Here is a 19,485-nt window from a genome sequence, read left to right on the forward strand (position 1 = left end):
AAGTATGGAAATATATCCTGTTATTACTCCTATATAGCTTCATTTCCTACCCTGTTTTTGTGCTATTGTGTTATAGTTATTATGTCCATATATGTTACAACCCAACAATACATTATCATAATTATTATTTTATATAATCTTATATTTTTTAAAGAAGCTAAGAGAAGAAATGAGAGCAAGTGTATATTTATAGAAAATTACCATCTGGTATCATTTCCTTACACCAATACAGCCTTGCTGCCACCAACTAACTTTATACTGTTATTGGCAAATATATTACATTTCTATAAGCTGTAAGCCCAACAATATATTGTATATATACATATCATACATATGTATAATTATATTATTAGATATATAATCTATTTTTTTGCAATTGCTTTTTAAACCACTTAAGAGAAGACAAGACAAGAAATATACAGTTATATTATTATAATTAGCTATGTAATTATCTTTCTTGTATGGCAGGTTTGCTAGCAATGAATTCTATCAGTTTTTGTTTGCCTGGAAACATTTTTATTTTGACTTCCTTTTTGAATGATAGTTCTGTTAAATGTAACATTCTTGATTGACAATTTTTTACTTTTAGTACTTTATTTATTTATTTATTTTTCTCCCCAAATGCCCCCAGTATATAGCTGTATATTTTAGTTGTGGGTCCTTCTAGCTGTGGCATGTGAGATGCTGCCTCACTGTGGCCTGATGAGTGGTGCCCTGTCCTTGCCCAGGATCCGAACCAGCAAAACCCTGGGCCACCAAAGCAGAGCATGTGAACTTAACCACTTGGCCGTGGGGCTGGCCCCAGTACTTTATTTTTTAATTTATTTTTCTTGAATGCATCTTGTGTTGCTTTTGTCCCATGAGGTCTGTGTTCTTTTCTTTTCTTTCTTTCTTTTTTTCTTTCTTGCTGAGGAAGATTCACCCTGGGCTAACATCTGTGCCAGTCTTCCTCTATTTTGTATGTGGGTCACTGCCACAGCATGGCTGACAAGTGGTATATGTCCAAACCCAGTATCCAAACCCATGAACCCGGGCTGCTGAAGCAGAGCACACTAAACTTAACCATTAGGTCACAGGGCTGGCCCGTACTTTTAACAATTTAAATATGTCATCCTATTACTTTCTGGCCTCCATTGTTTCTAATGGGAAGTCAGTTAGTCTTATAGCAATTCTCTTGTGTGTGAGGAGTTGTTTTCTCCTACTGGTTTTAAAAGTTTCTCCCTATCATTGGCTTCCAACATATTGATTATGACGTGTCTGGGTGTGGATCTCTTTGTATCATCCTAATTGGAGTGTATTGAGGTTCTTGGATGTGTAGATTAATGGTTTTCACCAAATTTGGAAGTTTAGTCTAATTTTTTTCTGCTCCTTTCCCTCTTTTCTTGCATTCTGGTACTCCCATTACATGTGTCTTGGTACATTTAATGGTGTCCCACATTCTTCTGTGGCTATGTTCATTTTCTTCATTCTTTTTTCTCTGTTTTTCACATAGCATAATCTCTATTGATGTTCAAGTTTACTGGTTCTTCTTTTACCAGCTCTAATCTACTGTTGGACTTTTTAGTTATTGTTACTTTTCAACTCCAGAATTTCCATTTGGTTCTTTTCTATAATTTCCCTCTCTTTATTTATATTATCTATTTGATAATACATTGTCATCATAGCTTCCTTTAATAATTTAAGCATGGTTTCTTTCATTCTTTGAACATGTTTATAATAGCTGCTTTAAAGTCCTTGCTAAATCCAAGATCTGGGTCTCCCTCAGGGGCAGTTTCTATTGCCTCTTCTCATTCCTGTGTATGGATCACACTTTCCTGTTTCTTGCATGTTTCATCATTTTTTGTTGTTGTTGAAATCTGAAGATTTTAGATAATATTGTAACAGTTCTAGATACCGATCTCCCCCTGACTGTAGGGATTGATGTTGTGTTTTGGGGGTTTTTTTGTGTGTGTGTGAGGAATATTGGCCCTGAGCTAACATCTATTGTCAATCTTCTTCTGCTTTGTATGTGGGATGCCTCCACAGCATGGCTGATGAATGGAGTAGGTCTACACCTGGGATCTGAAGCTGTGAACCCAGGCTGCTGAAGCAGAGTGTGTGCAACTTTAATCACTCAGCCACGGGACCAGGCCCCCGAGATTGATGCTGTTTTTGTTTTTTGCTTGGTCATTAGTTTATTTGTTCAATGACTTGACTGAACTAACTCTGTAAAGTCTATTTTTCCTGTAGTGTGCAATCTCTGATATTCCTGCTCAGATTTTTCTCCCTTGTTTCCATATTTTAAACTTGCTTTTTATCCTGGATATCTAGAAATTATTCCTGGTGAGTACAAGTTGCTTATTATTAAATGTTGTTCTTAAACATTCTTAGCTAGTTAGATTTTTACCCTTTGCTATCGGATGTGTGTGTAGCTTGGAAGCTGCTGATGATTCAGGAAGTTTACATTTTTGACCCAAATTCAGCCAGGGACTAGTACTTTAGAAGTTGCCTTTCATATCACTCTTGAGAGGGTGCAGCATTGGGCAGACATATAGTCTTCTGGACTGGCAGGGATGTGATTTTATTTTTAATTCTGGCTTCAAAGGAGTTGCCCCTGGCCACTAGCCAGACTTACAAAGAAAAAAAGGGAGAAAGCTCAAATAAACAAAATCAGAAATGAGCGAGGAGAAATAACAACAGACTCTGCAGAAATACAACAGATTATAAGAGAATACTACAAAAAACTATATGCCAACAGAATGGATAACCTAGAGGAAATGGATAAATTCCTGGACTCCTACAATCTCCCAAAGCTCACTCAAGAAGAGGCAGACAATTTGAACAGACCAATCACAAGGAAAGAGATTGAAACAGCAATCAAAAGCATCCCAAAGAATAAAACCCCAGGAGCAGATGGCTTTCCTGGGGAATTCTACCAAACTTTCAGAGAGGATTTAATACCTATCCTTTTCAAGCTATTCCAAAAAATTAGGGAAGATGGAACACTTCCTAACACATTCTATGAGGCCAACATCACGCTGATACCAAAACCTGACAAGGACACCACGAAAAAAGAGAACTACAGGCCAATATCACTGATGAACATAGATGCAAAAATTCTAAACAAAATTTTGGCAACCAGAATTCAGCAATTCATCAAAAGAATCATACATCAGGATCAGGTGGGATTCATACCAGGGACACAGGGATGGTTCAACATCCGCAAATCAATCAACGTGATACACCACATCAACAAACTGAGGAATAAAAACCACATGATCATCTCAATAGATGCAGAGAAGGCATTTGACAAGATCCAACAGCCATTTATGATAAAAACTCTGAACAAAATGGGAATAGAAGGAAACTACCTCAACATAATAAAGGCCATATATGACAAACCCATAGCCAACATCATACTCAATGGGCAAAAACTGAACCCCATCCCCCTGAAAACAGGAACAAGACAAGGATGCCCTCTATCACCACTCTTATTTAACATAGTACTGGAGGTCCTGGCCAGAGCAATCAGGCAAGAAAAAGGAATAAAAGGAATCCAAATAGGGAAGGAAGAAGTGAAACTCTCACTGTTTGCAGACGACATGATCTTATATATAGAAAACCCCAAAGAATCCATTGGAAAACTCTTAGAAGTAATCAACAACTACAGCAAAGTTGCAGGGTATAAAATCAATTTGCATAAATCAGTAGCATTTCTATACTCCAGTAATGAACCAACAGAAAAAGAACTCAAGAATACAATACCATTCACAATCACAACAAAAAGAATAAATTACCTTGGGGTAAATTTAACTAAGGAAGTGAAGGACTTATATAATGAAAATTACAAGGCCTTTCTGAGAGAATTGGATGACGACATAAGGAGATGGAAAGACATTCCATGTACATGGATTGGAAGAATAAACATAGTTACAATGTCCGTTCTACCTAAAGCAATCTACAGATTCAACGCCATCCCAATCAGAATCCCAATGACATTCTTTACAGAATTAGAACAAAGAATCCTAAAATTCATATGTGGCAACAAAAGACCCCGAATTGCTAAAGCAATCCTGAGAAAAAAGAACAAAACAGGAGGCATCACAATCCCTGACTTCAAAACATACTACAAAGCTACAGTAATCAAAACAGCATGGTACTGGTACAAAAACAGGTGCACAGATCAATGGAACAAAATTGAAAGCCCAGAAATAAAGCCACACATCTATGGACAGCTTATCTTTGACAAAGGAGCTGAGGGCATACAATGGAGAAAAGAAAGTCTTTTCAACAAATGATGCTGGGAAAACTGGAAAGCACATGTAAAAGAATGAAAATTGACCATTCTTTTTCACCATTAACCAAAATAAACTCAAAATGGATTAAAGACCTAAAGGTGAGACCTGAAACCATAAAGCTTCTGGAAGAAAACGTAGGCAGTACACTCTTTGACATCAGTATTAAAAGGATCTTTTCGGACACCATGCCTTCTCAGAGAAGGGAAACAATAGAAAGAATAAACAAATGGGACTTCATCAGATTAAAGAGCTTCTTCAAGGCAAATGAAAACAGGATTGAAACAAAAAAACAACCCACTAACTGGGAAAAAATATTTGCAAGTCATATATCTGACAAAGGCTTAATATCCTTAATATATAAAGAACTCTCACAACTCAATCACAAAACATCAAACAACCCAATCAAAAAATGGGCTGGAGACATGAACAGACATTTCTCCAAAGAAGATATACTGATGGCCAATAGGCACATGAAAAGATGCTCATCATCGCTGATCATCAGGGAAATGCAAATCAAAACTACACTAAGATATCACCTTACACCCGTTAGAATGACAAAAATATCTAAAACCAATAGCAACAAATGTTGGAGAGGTTGTGGAGAAAAAGGAACCCTCATACACTGCTGGTGGGAATGCAAACTGGTGCAGCCACTGTGGAAAACAGTATGGAGATTCCTCAAAAAACTAAAAATAGAACTACCATACGATCCAGCCATCCCACTACTGGGTATTTATCCAAAGAGCCTGAAGTCAGCAATCCCAAAAGTCCTGTGCACCCCAATGTTTATTGAAGCACTGTTTACAATAGCCAAGATGTGGAAGCAACCTAAGTGCCCATCAACAGACGAATGGATAAAGAAGATGTGGTACATATATACAATGGAATACTACTCAGCTGCAAAACAGAACAAAATCATTCCATTTGCAATAACATGGATGGACCTTGAGAGAATTATGTTAAGTGAAATAAGCCAGCAAGAGAAAGATAATCTGTGTATGACTCCACTCATATGAGGAATTTAAAACTATGGGCCAAGAACAGTTTAGTGGATACCAGGGGAAAGGTGGGGTGGGGGGTGGGCACAAAGGGTGAAGTGGTGCACCTACAACATGACTGACAAACATTAATGTACAATTGAAATTTCACAAGATTGTAACCTATCAATAACTCAATAAAAAAAAAAAAAGGAGTTGCCCCTGGGCCAGAGTAGCTTATTGTTCAGTGTTTATGCAGAGGTTGTGTTTAAGTCCTTTCTGCCAGTGATACTTCTGCCCATTGTTGATGGATCTTTGTGTGGCTTGGGAATGCTTTCAATCCTGGCTCACATCCTGCTCCAATTGCTTCTGAATGGGTGCAGTTTAGCACATTCGCACAGCCTTCTTGACCTCTGAGGTTGACTATAATCCCAAGAGGGCTCTTCTTGGTTGTCTTTTCCTTGGTTCTCTCTGTTAAAACATCTGGCTGCTCTGGAATTTTGCTTGTTGATACCAGTGGCATGGAGCTAACAGTACCTTCTCAACTGTTCTCCACCAAGATCTTCATTATTTTGGACAGCACTCTTAAGCATGGAATTTCCACATTCTGTTTCAAATAAAGTGAGACCTTACAGGCAGAGGCATGGAGTTCTTTGTCGTTACAGCTTGCCTTTCTCTCTGAAGAGAATCTCTGAACCACTGCACAAGAGCTGGGGGCAGAAAGAGCAGCTTGCTTCTCCCAGGATGACACCCCAGCAGTATATGCAGATGCTAGAAGTGGGGAATGGTAGTCCCTGGTCTTCTCAGCCTGCTCCTCCCAGTAGGGAATGTTGGCCCTACGAGTGAGCTCAGGCAGGGGTAATGAAGGTTCTAGTATTTGGGGCTTGCCAAGCCTTGTGTAGAGCCTCTGCTCTATGGCTAGGGGCTGAGTAGGGGAAATGAAACTTCAGTGGTTTCAGCTGCACCTGTCCAAAATAGAGCTTTTACAACATAGGGCCAAGGGTATGAGAAATACTGGTGGCTTGCCTCTGCTGGGGTGAAACTGTAGCACTAGACAGGGAGTTTTGGGGAGAAGGAGTTGCCATCTTTTTGTCCATACCATCCAGGAGAAGATCAGGCAGAGTGGAGTTTCCACAACATGGAGCTGGGGCAGAGGAGGGAGCAGGTCACAGCTCAGATGACTAGGCTGTCACTGTTTACGCCGAGATTTAGTAGATTTTCTTGAATGAATGTTTCTCCATTTTCTGTATGCCCTTAGAACAATTCCAGAGATATTAGATGATTTTTTAAAAACAATTTTCACCAGTTATATAGTTGTTTTGCTGGGGAGAGGGTTTGCCAAGCTCCTCACTCTGGAAGTCTCACTCTCCAATCTGCTTTTAAAAAGACGTCTTTCAGGGGCTGGCGTGGTGGTGCAGCAGTTAAATTCGCACCTGCCGCTTCTGCGGTCTGGGGTTCGCCAGTTCAGATTCCTGGGTGTGGACATGGCACCGCTTGGCAAGCCATGCTGTGGCAGGCATCCCACATATAAAGTAGAGGAAGATGGGCACGGATGTTAGCTCAGGGCCAGGCTTCCTCAGCAAAAAGAGGAGGATTGGCAGCAGATGTTAGCTCAGGGATAATCTTCCACCAAAAAAAAAAAAAAAAAAAAAGTCTTTCATAACCTCCATTGGCCTGGACAGTTTCTGCTATATTCCTCTGACAACATTAACTACAAATCTTATAAAATAACATCATCCAGCAGAGAAAAATAACCTGCACACTTGGGAACTGGCTAAGGTCTGGAGTGAGCTATGTCCTTAGGGATGAGTCAGGCACCGTAGGGAAGAATCCATCTGCAAACAAAGGAATAACTATCTGGGAAGGTAGAATATGATAGGGAGAGTATAGTGAAAAGCAACAGGAAGTAACCCAAGGTAGGGTTCAGCATCAGAGTAGTCCCAAGAAGTACATGCGTGGATCACAGCAAAGACAATCTGAGAATAGGTAATCTGTGAAAATCCAGAAAGGAAAACAGTACTACGTAGCAGCAGTACCCATAGGCACAAGGAGGCAGGATTCTGTTTTAAAAAAAAAAGCGTAAGGTGAGGCACTTTGTGTTTGAAATAAGGCAGAAGCCCAGTTTTTGGAACTGAAGAATGAGGTAAGAACCTGCAAAGTTATTGTGCTCTGCACTAGAAGTCATTATAGTTCTCTAGTCTAACCTTAAACTACTCCCAAAGCCGGGGATGGTGCTGAGTCCCTGGCTGCACATTAGAATCACCTGGGGAGCTTTAAAAAGATCCTGATCACAAACCAATTTCAGTTATGCATCACTTAACGATGGGAATACGTTCTTAGAAAGGTGTCATTAGGTCATTTTGTCATGCAAACATCATAGAGTGTATCCACACAAACCTAGATGTATAGCCTTCCACACACCTAGGGTATACGGCACAGCATATTGCTCCTAGGCTACAAACCTGTACAGTATGTTATTGTACTGAATACTACAGGCAGTTGTAACACAATGGTAAGTTTTTGTGTATCTAAACATATCTAACCATAGAAAACATACAGTAAAAATATGGTATAAAAGATTTTTAAAATGGCACACCTGCATAGGGCACTTACCCTGAATGGAGCTTGCAGGACTGGAAATTGTTCTGGGTGAGTCAGTGAGTGAGTGGTGAGTGAACATGAAGGCCTAGGACATTACCGTACCCTACTGTAGACTTTATAAACTCTGTACACTTAAGCTAATATATTTATTGAAAAATATTCTTCTTTCTTTAATAAATTAACCTTAGCTTACTGTAACATTTTTACTCTATAAACTTTAAGAATTTTTTTAACATTTTGACCCTTGTAATAACACAGCTTAAAACACAAACACGTTGTACAGCTGCACAAAAATATTTTCTTCCTTTATATCCTTATTCTATAAACTTTCTATTTTTAAAATTTTTATTTTTTTTTTTACTTTTTAAACTTTTTTGTTAAAAACTAAGACAAATACACACGTCATCCTAGGCCTACACAGGGTCAGGATCATCAATATCACTGTCTTCCACTTCCACAACTTGTCCCACTGGAAGGTCTTCAGGGACAATAACAAGCATGAAGCTGTCATCTCCTATGACAATGCCTTCTTCTGGAATACATCCTGAAGGACCTGCCTGAGGAGGTGTCAGTCTTTTCAGAAATATGTCCACGGTGGTTTGCTTGGTTTGTTTCTTTTTTCATCATAGATTTACTTGTAAGCAGATAATGCATTATGAATATTCCTCTCTATTAATGAAAACGTTTCAATGTTGGGGGTCCATGTTTTCAAACTTTTTGAGGAGCTTGTTGAGGTCTACAAAACTTCTGCTAAATCCTTCACTGTACATTTTCTCTGGGGGGTTCTTCTTTTTCTTCTCCTGCAGTTTCCTCTTCTCTTGCCTCTTTTTCAGCTATGACTTCCGGTACCAGTTCCAACAACTCCTCATTAGTTAGTTCCTCAGGAACCACCTCTAGGAGCTCCTCATCCTTGGCAAGTCCCTTGAAGTCATGGATGAACCTCTTGAGAGTCTTCTTCCAGATGCTATTCATACACTCCTAGGTGACATCATCCCAAGCCCATGTAAGGTTCTTGATACAGTCATAGAGGTTGTAATCCTTCCAGAATTTCACCAGCGTCTTCCTCAGTTGCAACAATAGCCTGGGCAAAGGTTATCCTCAGGTGGTAGGCCTTAAAAGCTTCTATAATTCCTTGATCCATTGGTTGAATCCATTGGTTTGATATTGGGATGAAAATCACCAATAAAAGGAGGATGTCTGGGAGCAATATCAAACATAAACAAAATCTTGAAAGGTATGCTATTCTCCAAACAGTACTTCTCCATTTCACTGGCATAGCAACTCAGGAGGGCATCTTGGAAAAGGAACTGGGTCATCCATGACTTCTTATTGCTCCTGTAGTATCTGACAGTGTGTGCTTATTGATACGCTTGAAGTCCCTGGGATTCTCACTGTGCCAGCTCACAAAGGGTTTCAGTTTGTAGTCTGCAACGTTGCCCTCAAGCAAAATGGTTACCCTGTCCTTAAAAAAGCCTTAGAATAGGGAGGTTTCATCCACACTGAATATTTGCTCTGGCAAGTAATTTTCTTCCACAGTCAGCTTATCTAGAGTTTCCAAAAATTCTTCAACTGCCTTAACATCAGCACTTGCTCATCACTCACTTTCATATTATGCAAGGAAAAATGATTCTTGACTTGTGTAAACCACCCAGAGCTAGCAGTAAATTCAATATCACAGTCAGGCCCAGCCTTTTCTTAAAACATTGCAAACAAACTTTTTGCTTTGGCTATGATCATTGTGGTGCTGAGAAGGATATGCTTTGGTGTCAAGTCTTCAAGCCAGGCCATTAGAAGTTTCTCCACATCTAATATAGGCTCTTCTTGAAATTTTGTTAGTTTTGGTGCCTTTAATGAAGCATATCCTTTAACAGCTTCCATCACTTTGTTCTTATTCTTCAAGATTGTAGCTATAGTGGAATGGGACACGCTTGACTAGTGAGCAATAACCATCACTGATTTTACACCTTCGTAGTCCTTAATCACTTTAATTTTATTTCCGGGTCAATCACTCGACATGACCTCTTACTGGCAACATTAGCAGTGGATTTCATATGCTTAGGAGCCATGATGAACAAAACAACACAGGATTATATCAAGCACAAGGGAAAATGATACAATCAAATGATACAATAAACATGAGATGTGTGAGGCTGCTGCCGATGTAATGTAGCATACTGTTTTACAGTTAACTTTTTTTAATAAGTAGAAGGAGTATACTCTAAAGTATCAATAAAAAGTAAAGTAAATACATAAACCAGTAACATAATTGTTTATTATCATTATCAAGTATTATGTACGGTACATAATTGTGTGTGCTATACTTCTATACAACTGGCAGCACAGTAAGCTTGTTTACCCCCACATCACCACAAACACATGAGGAATGCATTGTATGCTGGTGTCATGATGTCTATGATGTCACTAGGCAAAAAGAATTTTTCAGCTCCATTATAATCTTACGGGATCACCATTGTATATGTGGCCTCTCGTTGACTGAATTGTTGTCATGTGGGCATGACTGTGTTTCAGAACATCTACAGCAGACCTCAGTAATGAGTAGTTTCTAAAGTTCCCCAGGTGATTGCAGTGTACAGCCAATTTAAGAACCACTAAGATATGTGGGTAGGGAGAGAGCTCAGCTGTGATCAAGGAAGGACTGGAGGGGCAGGCAGAGAGGAACATTGCACATGCTTTCCTCTTTTTGAAAATATCACTCAAGGATTCTACTCCAAACTTCCAGCCTTAGATTAATAAATTTCTAAACACATATGTCAGCCTTCTAAATTGATTATGCTAGTACCTTACATCTCAAACTCTGCCTATTTTGAATGTTATATCTTTCCATTAGACCACAAGCTATAATTTCTAACAATAATTTTCATTTCAAATAAATGCGACTTTAGTGTGTGCACCTTTTACTGACATACCCTATCATACAACTATCCAGCAGAAATCCCAGCAGAAATTTAAGCATATATGAGCATGGCTATTAAACTGGTAGAATGGTCTAAATGAGCTGTGTTCAGGGGGAGTAAGAGCTTCTTGGAGAAAGCCTAATCTTAGCAAGGAAATTAGGCAGGGGAAAAACTTATTAAATATTGACATATAAATGTTAGTATTTGATATTCAAATAGCCTTTGGAAATCAATTAAAAATTTAACACCCCAATTTAAATGGCCAAAATATCTGAACAGGCAAATTACAGAAGAATTAACAAATACGGAATGTTCACTAAAACTAAAAAACAATTCAAATTAAAGAGTGATGTTAGCAACATGGTGGAGTGAGCTCTTTCCTTCATCTCTCCCACTTTTGAACTACAACTAAATGGACACTCACTGACCAACAGAGGAAGCCCACACAGCACAACAGGATGCCTGAGAGACACACACAGCTATACATCTGAGGGTGGGTGGACTGGCCCCCTAGCAAGTGGCAGAGATAGGTGAGCGCACTCTGCTCTCCCTCCATAGCCATGTGCTTGCACGCAAATGCTTTCCAACCTGGTGCAAGCACCCCAAAAGTGGGAACATGCAGTGGGGTGATCATAAGAGGAGGAGGAGGTAACACTTAGCCTTCACTCATGGTCACTCTCCTGGCAGAGAGAGGGAGCCCACTGTGCCCCTGTGCCATAAAGGAGCAGCCACAGCCCAGGTCCCAGCAGAGAAGCCCCGCCCACCAAGCTCAGCAGCCCCACAGACTGCAGATCAAAAACAGGGACCTCAACAGATTTCCATGCTGGGGCAAACACTTCTCAGGCACGTGCAAATGCTCACAGTGCAGCTGCGCTTCCAAAGAGGGAACGTGTCCTGGGCTTCTGTGGGAATAGACACAGTAGCTTTGAGTACACTGGTGCTCACTTTCTGGGAGGGAGGGGGAACTCAGAGCACCCCTTAGGCACCAAAGAGTGGCCCTAGCCTAGTGAGGAAGCCCCGCCCAACAAGGACAGTCCAGACAAGTGCCTGAATGCATCCCAGGCTGCGGGAAGCACCCATAATACCCCCACAGCTTCCAGCATATGGTGTGGGGCCAGAAACACTGCTCCTGCTCCTCCCCCGAGCAGTAACAGGGGGAATCTGCATCTTAAGAACACCACAATGCCCCCAACAAAAGATTAGCTCATCAAACACCATGAGAAACTGCAGCAACAATTCAGACCAGAAGGAAAATGACAATTCTCCAGAAACCAACACTGAAGACACAGAAATATACAACCTAAATGACAGATAATTCAAAATAGCCATCATAAGGAAACTCAGCAACTTACAAGAAAACATGGAAAGACAATTCACGGAGCTCAGCAAAAAAATGAATCTCTTCACCAAAGAGATTGAAACTATAAAAAAAAAATCAAGCAGAAATTCTGAATGTGAAAAACACAATTAATGAAATAAATAATAATCCAGAATCATTAAGAAATAGAATTCATCTTGCGGAGGAAATAATCTTCTTGAGGATAAAAATGTGGAAATTCTACAGGGGGAGGAGAAGATAGAACTAAGATTTTTTTTTTAATGAAGGAATTCTTCAAGAATTATCCAACTCAATTAGGAAAGCAACATAAGGATTATAGGTATCCCAGATGAGGAAGAGAGGGAGAAAGGAGCAGAGAGCTTGTTCAAAGAAATAATTGCTGAGAACTTCCCAAACATGGAGATGGTTTCAGATTTAAAGATAAATGAAGTTAATCGAATGCCCAACTTTATCAACGTGAAAAGACCCTTTCCAAGACATATAATAGTAAAAATGGCAAAAGTTTGGGATAAATAAAGAATATTAGGAGTAGCAAGGCAGAAGAAAATCACCTACAAAGGAAATCCGATCAGGCTTTCAACAGATTTCTTGGCAGAAACCCTACAGGCTAGGAGAGAATGGAATGATATATTCAAAATACTGAAAGACACAACTTTCAGCCAAGAATACTCTATCCAGCAAAACTTTCCTTCAGATACAATGGAGAAATAAAAGCTTTCCCAGATAAACAAAAGCTAAGGGAGTTCATTGCCAATAGACCTTCCCTATAAGAAATCATTAAAGATACCCTCACACTGGCAACAAAAAGGCAAAGGTCAACAAAGCTCTGAGCAAGAAGATAAATAGACAGACATGATCAGAAACCTGCAGCTCTCTACTGGAACAGGGAGGCAAAGGCTCAATTACAACTTAAAAGAGAAAGGGAAAGAAAGCATCAAAAGTAATGAAAAACACTTCAACTTCACCACAAACTCAAAAGTTAAAAACAAAACAATATGTAACAGCAATTACTCAGAAGGGGAGAGGAAAGGGAAGGAACCTGCTTAAGTTAATGGAGATAAGAGGCTATAAGAAAATGGACTATCTCATCTCCAATATCTTTCATACAATCCTCACGATAACCACTACACAAAAAATCAGGGCATAGCCACAATTCACAAAAAAGGAGAGAACTCAGAAATCCCTCTCAGAAAACCAAGAAAATGAAATGGCAGTCAAAAATACAAAGGAAGAGAAACAGTGGAGACACAGAACAATCAGAAAACAAGAGATAAAACAGAAGCATTAAGCCCTCATATGACAATAATCTCTCTAAGTGTAAATGGACTGAACTCTCCAATCAAAAGACAGAGTAGCTGGATAGATTTAAAAAAAAAAAGACCCAACAATGTGCTGCCTCCAGGAAACGCACCTCAGCTACAAAGACAAACATAGGCTTAGAGTGAAGGGATGGAAGACAATACTCCAAGCTAATGGCCAACAAAAGAAAGAAGATGTTGCCATATTTTTATCAGACAAAGCAGACTTCAAGTTAAAAAAGACAAGGAGAGACAAAGAGGGGCAATATTTAATGATAAAAGGGACATTCCACCAAGAGGATATAACACTTATTAATATATATGCACCTACCACATGGGCACCAAAGTATGTAAAACAATTATTAACAGACCTAAAGGGAGAAATTAACAGCAACTCAATAATAGTAGGGGACTGCAACACCCCACTTAGTTCAATGGACAGATCCTCCATACAAAAAGTCAACAAGGAAATAGTAGATTTAAATGAAACACTTGACCAGATGGACTTAATAGACATATATAGAGCATTCCATCCAAAAACAGCAGAAAATACATTCTTCCCAAGTGCCCATGGAACAGTTTCAAAGATAGACCATACGTTGGATAACAAGCCAAGCCTCAATAATTTCAAGAAGATTGACATCATCCCAACCATCTTTTCTGACTACAATGCTATGAAGCTAGAAATCAACCACAAGAACAAAACCGGGAAACTCAGAAATATGTGGAGACTAAACAACATGCTATTGAACAACCACTGGATCATTGAAGAAATCAAAGAGGAAATTAAAAAATACCTGGAGACAAACAAAAATGAAAATACAACTTACCAACTCTTACGGGATGCAGCAAAAGTAGTCATAAGAGGGAAATTCATAGTAATACAGGCCCACCTCAGCAAGCAAGAAAAATCTCAAATAAGTAATCTTAAAATGCACCTGACAGAGCTAGAAAAAGAAGAACAGGCAAAGCCCAGAGTTGGCAGAAGGAGGGAAAAAATAAAAATCAGAGCAGAAATAAATGAAATAGAGTCTAAAAAAAAACAGTAAAAAGGATCAACAAAACTAAGAGCTGGTTCTTTGAGAAGATAAACAAAATTGACAAACCCTTAGCCAGACTCACCAAGGAAAAAAGAGAGAAGGCTCAAATAAATATAATTAGAAATGAAAGAGGAGAAATTACAATGGATACAGCAGAAATACAAAGGATTATAAGAGAATACTATGAAAAACTATATGCCCACAAATTTGATAACCTAGAAGCAATGGATGAATTCCTAAACTCATACAACCTGCCAAAATTGAATCAACAAGAAACAGAGAATCTGAACAGACCAATCACAAGTACAGAGATTGAAACAGCAATCAAAAACCTCCCAAAAAACAAAAGTCCAGGACCAAATGGCTTCTCTGGAGAATTCTACCAAACATTGAAAGAAGATTTAGTACCTATTCTTCTCAAACCATTCTGAAAATTGAAGAAAATGGAACACTTCCTAACACATTCTATGAGGCCAACATTACCCTGATACTAAAACCAGGCAAGGACAACAGGAAGAAGGAAAACTACAGGCCAAGATCCTTGGTGAACTTAGATGCAAAAATCCTCAACAAAACATTGGCAAACCGAATACAGCAATACAGTAAAAGAATCATACACCCTGATCAAGTGGGATTCATTCTGGGGATGCAGGATGGTTCAACATCCGCAAATCAATCAATGCATTACACCACATTAACAAAATGAGGAATAAAAATCACACGATCATCTCAATAGATGCAGAGAAAGCATTTGACAAGATCCAACATCCATTTATGATAAAAACCTTCAATAAAATGGGTATTGAACAAAATTACCTCAACATAATAAAGGCCTATATGACAAACCCACAGCCAACATCACACTTAATGGCAAAAAACTGAAAGCCATTCCTCTGAGAACAGGAATAAGACAAGGGTGCCCACTCTCACCACTCCTATTCAACATAGTACTGGAGGTATTGGCCAGAGCAATTAGGCAAGAAAAAGAAATAAAAGCAATCCAAATTGGAAAGGAAGAAGTGAAAGTTTCACTATTTGCAGATGATATGATTCCATATATAGAAAACCCTAAAGAATCCACCAGAAAACTGCTAGAAATAATCAACAACTACAGCAAAGTTGCAGGGTACAAAATCACTTTTAAAAAGTCAGTTGCATTCCTATACACTAACAATGAACTAGCAGAAAAGAAATCAAGAATACAATCCCATTTACAATTGCAACAAAACGAATAAAATACCTAGGTATAAACTTAACCAAAGAGGTTAAGACCTGTACAGTGAAAACTATAAGTCATTACTGAAAGAAATTGAGAAAGACATAAAGAAATGGAAATATATTCCATGTTCATGAGTCAGAAGAATGCAACATAGTAAAAATGTCCATACCACCTAAAGCAATCTACAGATTTAATGCAGTCCCAATCAGAACCCCAATGACGTTCTTCACAGAAATAGAACAAAGAATCCAAAAATTTATATGGACCAACCAAAGACCCTGAATTACCAAAGCAATCCTGAGAGAAAAGAACAAAAAGATGGAGGCATCATCATCCCTGACTTCAAAACATGCTACAAAGCTATAGTAATCAAAACAGCATGGTACTGGCACAAAAACAGACAAATAGACCAATGGATCAGAATTGAAAGCCCAGAAATAAAATCACAGATCTATGGACAGTTAATCTTTGACAAAGGAGCCAAGAACATACAATGGAGAAGGGAAAGTCTCTTCAATAAATGGTGTTGGGAAAACTGACAGCTACATGGAAAAGAATGAAAGTAGACCGTTATCTTGCACCATACACAAAAAATACACAAAAATTAACTCCAAATGGATTAAAGATTTGAATGTAAGAACTGAAACCATAAAAATCGTAGAGGAAAATATAGGCAGTAAACCCTTTGACGTTGGTCTTAGCCACATGTTTTCGAATACCATGTCTACTCGGGTAAGGGAAACAAAAGAAATAGTTAACAAACGGGACTACATCAGGCTAAAAAGCTTCTACAAAGCAAAGGAGACCATAAACAAATGGAAGGACAACCCATCAACTGGGAGAAAATACTGGCAAATCATTTATCAGACAAGGGTTTGATACCCAATGTATACAAAGAACTCACACAACTCAACAAAAAAAGGGGGAGCACCTACATGGTGACGGACAAGAAATAATGTACAACTGAAATTTCACAATGATGTAAACTACTATTAATCTCAATTAAAAAAATTCAAATTAAAACAAGAATGAACACGGATTTTTTTAAACCTTCCAGACTGGCAAAGATGAAAAAGATGGATAATATGGATATTATCTAGTGAAGGTGAGGGAAAATGGCCAGCCTTACTTACAGCTGACAGAGGGTCTCAGACTCTCCAACTGTCCTCCACAGTGGTACAAATTCTGTAGAGATCATTCTCTCCAGTATCCATCAAAATTGTAATGTCTATTCACCATTGAGTCACCAATTCTAAAAATTTCTCCTAAGGAACTAGTAGATACATGTACAGATGTGTGTGACAGCGTTGTTTATAGTCAGGCAGCTATAAACATGGAATTCCATTAAAAAAGATCTGGCTAAAAAGTCATCGTACATCCAGCAACAGAATGCTACATGACCATTCAAAAAATAATAAATAGATCTTTATATTTGAAATGAATTTATAGAATATGATGATTCCATTTATGTAAACATTATAAATTTATACGTTTATATAGACATTTAAATGTATGGCAAATTTTTAGTCCATTTTCTCTGTATTTTATTAATGTTTTTTCTATCTTCACATATAATCAGCAAAAAAGGAGTAACAATGAAAAGGTAATTCTGAGCCATTTGTCCCTGGTCCAGCCACTCAGATTACAGTAAAAGCTGAAACAGTTCTTTCACTAACCTGCTGTATGATATTCAGGCACAGGCAGCTCCCTCACGTAAAAATGTAAGGTGAAGATAGAAAGAGATGTCCTCCTCCACTTTGCCAGACTGCAGCATAAGTCTGGCCCCTCAAAGGAAGGAAACTGTATTAGTCAGGGTTCTCAGAGAAACAGAACCAATAGGATATATATAGCTACATTTAAGAGGAGATTTATTATAGGAATTGGCTCACGTGGTTATGGAGGCCAGAAAGCCCCACAATCTGCCATCAGCAAACTAGAAAACCAGGAAAGCCAGCGGTATGATTCTGTCCACCTCCAAAGTCCGAAGAACTATGAGCTCAGATGTCCAAGGGCAGGAGAAGAGGGATGTCTCAGCTGAAGAAGACAGAGAGTGAATTTGCCCTTCCTCCACCTTTTTGTTCTATTTGAGCCCTCAACTGATTGGGTGATGTCCCATATTGGTGAGGGGGGATCTTCAGTCAGTCTACTGATTCAAATGCTAATCTTCTCCATACGCACTCTCAGAGACAAATCCAGAAATAATATTTTGCCAGCTATTTGGACATCCCTTAGCCCAGTCTAGTTGACCCATAAAATTAACCATCACAGAGACTCAAGCACTGACCAGGAGAGGGTGGTGCAACGGAGGAGTGGTGGTGACTGGTGGGAAGGCAGCAGTGCCTGGTGGAGGCTGAGGGTGGAAACAGCAGTCTTGCCCAGGGGAAGCACCCAGCAGAAGGAATGCCTTATAGCCGATTGGATGCTCTGTAGATTCTCAGAAACACTTTAGGGCAAACATTTCAGGAATCTGAGGTCCTACATAGCAAGTGGTGTAAATTTTGGGTAATATACTTTTAAAAAATATATAGAATATACCTTGAATTGAACTCCACTTGTACACACTACAGGCTGGTAAGGGCTGAGGAAACTCAAGTTATAGATGACTATGTAGTTCAATAAATAGATTTTTTAAAGTCTATGTACCAGCCAACAAATTCAAAATATAACAATTTCCTTTTATCTCATAATTAATAATTTAAAATGCATTGTTATTTATCAAATACAAAAAATTATCAAAGTTCATCAATCTCCCTGAGTTCTTCCACATCTTTCTAACCTCCACCTCTGGCACACAGGCTCTCGAAGGTTGAAGCAGTTTGTAGATAGATTATGATATCAGACAGTGCCAGGTCAACCCCGGACACAACACTCAGTTCAATCCAATTCCACCCATAGGACTATAGATCTCCTTCCCTTGAAATAAATAAAAAGCAGGAAGGATCCATTTGCTCCACTTTCCCCAATCTCCTCTCCCCAGTATGTTTAAAGTTCCATCATTCAAACTGTAGACGGAACCCGGAGTTTCACCTACTATCTCCTACAGTACAGTTCCTTGCAAACTTCGATGCATATGGTGGAGAGGGCCACAGTCTCTTCCCCACCTGTGCTTGGAAAGAGTAACTTCCTCTGTGAACAATGCCAGAGACAGACGGAAGTCTGATCCTGGGAACTACTGCTTTCTCCCTGCGTAAAGAACAGCCTCTCAGGGAAGATATGGGGGAAGGGGCAGACCCTTAAAGAAAGGCCAAGAAAGAAACAAAGAAAACAAAAAGGAGATGGGTGGGACATATTAAGATAGAAAAGGGGAAAAATGAAGGATGGGGGAGAAAAGGAGCCAAAAGAAGAAGCAGAAAAAAAGGAAAAAGGAACATTTGAAGAAACAGAAATGTAGTGGCAAAGAGGAAAATCTTCATGTTATACCAACATATGGCTATTATTCCCTTTTCCAAACCCAACCATTTGGAACCTCTCCCTTGCAGCCAGTATTTAAGGGTTAAGTCCTACTCTGTGGTTTTCAGTCTTTTTCTGAATTGTTTTGTAAAAAATTGTTTTAATTCTCTAAATTAGCTATATGACCTCAAGCAAGTACTTTTAATACACTTTTAATTATAGAAATAATATATGTGTTTGTTAGAAAACAATAAAGTACTGACAAACAAAATAATTAAAACACCCTATTCTCACTATTCAAGAGCACACACCTCTTGGGGTATTTGGCCATATAGTTCAACGCTGGCACAGTCACCTTTTTGTGTTATTGGTTTTTTTTAAAGAACAGTCCAGTTGTCCTACAGATTGAGTCACCTTCTGGGTTTGTCC

The 19,485-nt window shown here is 38.9% G+C and overlaps 1 long non-coding RNA gene across 3 annotated transcripts in view; it reads right to left on the reverse strand.

The window, feature by feature from the left end:
• The window catches only part of LOC138918683 (uncharacterized), a 202,630-nt gene that overhangs the window by 136,488 nt on the left and 46,657 nt on the right, over positions 1–19,485 (reverse strand). Inside the window, exon 3 of one of the 3 annotated variants that reach the window (XR_011428324.1) lies at positions 17,579–17,700. The exons of the other annotated variants lie outside the window; for them this stretch is intronic. This is a non-coding gene — a long non-coding RNA (uncharacterized lncRNA). Of the gene's footprint in view, positions 1–17,578; positions 17,701–19,485 lie in introns of those variants that run through there. 3 annotated transcript variants of the gene reach the window in all.

The sequence above is a fragment of the Equus caballus genome, chromosome 18 (assembly GCF_041296265.1).
Source record: "Equus caballus isolate H_3958 breed thoroughbred chromosome 18, TB-T2T, whole genome shotgun sequence".
NCBI lineage: Eukaryota > Metazoa > Chordata > Mammalia > Perissodactyla > Equidae > Equus > Equus caballus.